Source organism: Berghia stephanieae, chromosome 12, assembly GCF_034508935.2.
Source record: "Berghia stephanieae isolate SIO BIC M18660-M18661 chromosome 12, UCSD_Bste_1.3, whole genome shotgun sequence".
NCBI lineage: Eukaryota > Metazoa > Mollusca > Gastropoda > Nudibranchia > Aeolidiidae > Berghia > Berghia stephanieae.
In genome coordinates, this window is record NC_088371.1 from 33,882,820 (window position 1) to 33,886,031 (window position 3,212).

A 3,212-nucleotide genomic window follows, 5' to 3' on the forward strand; every position below is an offset into this window, starting at 1 on the left:
GTCGGGTTTCGTAAAAAAGTAATTGCTTTTATGTGAAACTCGCTAAAATCCACCGAAAACCAGAGTCTCAGGTTCACTCCCCACTGGTGTACACTTCCATGAATCTCAGGTTCACTCCCCACTGTTGTCTACTTCCAACAACTTTGTCGGATATTGCCGGGTTTCGTAAAAAAGCAATTGCTTTTATATGAAACTCGCTGAATCCCGACGAAAACCAGAGTCTCAGGTTCACTCCGCACTGGTGTATATTTCCATGAATCTCAGGTTCACCCCCCACTGTTGCCTACTTCAATAACTTTGTCGGATATTGCCAGGTTTCGTCGGGTTTCGTAAAAAAGTATTTGCTTTTATGTGAAACTCGCTGAAATCCGCAGAAAACAAGAGTCTCAGGTTCACTGCCCAGTGGTGTACACTTCCATGAATCTCAGGTTCACTCCCCATTGTTGCCTACTTTCAAAATCTGTCGGATATTGCCGGGTTTCGTAAAAAAATAATTGCTTTTATGTGAAACTCGCTGAAATCCGTCGAAAACCATAGTCTCAGGTTCACTCCCCACTGGTGTACACTTCCTTAGTCTCAGGTTCACTCCCCATTATTTGCCTCCTTTCCATAACTTTGCCCGATTTTGTTGGGATTTGGCGCATTTCGTAAACAAAAAGTAATTGCTTTTTTTTTTTCAAAACCCGCCGAAACCCAGTCACAGGTTCACTCCCCACTGGTGTACACTTCCCCGAATCTCAGGTTCACTCCCCTCTGTTGCCTACTACCCATAACTTTCTCGGATATTGCCAGGTTTTGTCGGGTTTCGTAAAAAAGTGATTGCTTCTTTATGAAACTAGCTGAATCCCGCCGAAAACCATAGTCTCAGGTTCACTCCCCACTGGTGTACACTTCACTGAGTCTCAGGTTCACTCCCCACGCTTTGCCTACTTTCCACAATTTTGCCGCATATTGTCGGGTTTCGTAAAAAAGTAATCTCCCCCCCCCTATTTTGTTATTGCTTTTTTAAAAAACCCAGAGTCCCAGGTTCACTCCCCACTGGTGTACACTTCCCTGAATCTCAGGTTCATCCCCTCCTCCCCCCCCCCCCTACACACACACGCACACACACACACGCTGCTGCCTACCTCCCATAACTTTGTCGGATATTGCCAGGTGTCGTCGGGTTTCGTAAAAAAGTAATTGCTTTTATTACGAAACCCGCCGAAACCCAGTCCCAGGTTCACTCCCCACTGGTGTACACTTCTCTGAGTCCCATATTCACTCCCACAGCTGCACTCTTCCCATAACTTTGTCAGGTTTCGGAAAAAAAACACCGTATTATAGTGCAAAACCACTATTCAGTGTCAGATACTGAATAGTGCAAAACCGCTATTCAGTATCTGATACTGAATAGTGCAAAACCCCTATTCAGTATCAGATACTGAATAGTGCAAAACCACTATTCAGTATCAGATACTGAATAGTGCTAGCCTTGTTATTACAGTGACCTATATATGTCACTGCTTCCGTGACTTTTTGTGTGCGCCCATGTTATCTATGTAATTAACTGGAATTACAAAATCTGAGTGTTCAGTCCTTCACGTCTTCACTTTTTTAACGACGGTTGAAACGTAAGCATCGTTATGAGTATGAGTAGAAGAAAAGCATATTATTCTCTCTCTCTCTCTCTCTCTCTCTCTCTCTCTCTCTCTCTCTCTCTCTATTTTCCCGCTTTTATCTCTAATTTCTTCTCTCCCTCCACCTGTCTCTTCCTTTGTATTTTCCTCTCTTTATCTCGCTATCATCCGCTTTCATTTCTTCACACACTCTCTCTCTCTCTCTCTCTCTCTCTCTCTCTCTCTCTCGCTCTCTCTCTTTCTCTCTCTCTCACTCTCTCGCTCTGTCTGTCTTTCTTTCCCTCTGTATTTCTCTTACTCTCACATACTCTCTTCTCTCTCTCTCTCCCTCCCCCCCCCCCCCACTCTCTCTCTCTCTCTCTGTTTTTCTTTCCCTCCGTATTTCTCTTTCTCTCACATACTCTCCTCTCTCTCTCTCTCTCTCTCTCTCTCTCTCTCTCTCTCTCTCTCTTTCTGTCATATTTTCCCCCTTTTATCTCTAATTTCTTCTCTCCCTCCACCTGTCTCTTCTTGTATTTTCCTCTCCTTATCTCGCTATCATCCGCTTTCATTTCTTCACTCTCTCTCTCTCTCTCTCTCTCTCTCTCTCACTCTGTCTTTCTTTCCCTCTGTATTTCTCTTTCTCTCACATACTCTCTTCTCTCTCTCTCTCTCTCTCTCTCTCTCTCTCTCTCTGTTTTTCCTCTCTGTATTTCTCTTTCTCTCACATACTCTCTTCTCTCTCTCTCTCTGTCATATTTTCCTCCTTTTATCTCTAATTTCTTCTATCCCTCCACCTGTCTCTTCCTTTGTATTTCCTCTCTTTATCTCGCTATCATCCGCTTTCATTTTTCTCTCTCTCTCTCTCTCTCTCTCTCTCTCTCTCTCTCTCTCTCTCTCTCTCTCTCTTTCTGTCATATTTCCCCCCTTTTATCTCTAATTTCTTCTCTCCCTCCACCTGTCTCTTCCTTTGTATTTTCCTCTCTTTATCTCGCTATCATCCGCTTTCATTTCTTCACACACTCTTTCTCTCTCACTCACTCTCTCTCTTTTTTTCTCTCTCTCTCTCTCTCTCTCTCTCTCTCGCTCTGTCTGTCTTTCTTTCCCTCTGTATTTCTCTTACTCTCACATACTCTCTTCTCTCTCTCTCTTCCTCCCCCCCCCCTCTCTCTCTCTCTCTCTCTCTCTGTTTTTCTTTCCCTCCGTATTTCTCTTTCTCTCACATACTCTCTCCTCTCTCTCTCTCTCTCTCTCTCTCTCTCTCTCTCTCTCTCTCTCTCTATCTCTCTTTCTTTCTTTCTTTCTTTCTTTCCATGTTAAAAAAATTGAGCTTTTGTATAGCTCAATAGCCACTAAATGTGCTCAAAGCGCTTTACAGGGGGTCCCTGACCAACAGCAACAACATGTAGAACGAAACATGACGCCTGTTAGGCGATATTTTTTTTTCTGACAACGCTGTCAAATCATTTTACACCTGAGTACGGTGAGAAGTGAGTAAAGAGTCTTTTCCAAGGACTCAACTATTTTCTTCTTTTTTACTGTCATTGATATGACCTAAATAAATGTGTCGCAATCGCCGTTATATTTGTATCTATGTGTATGTACGTATTTATG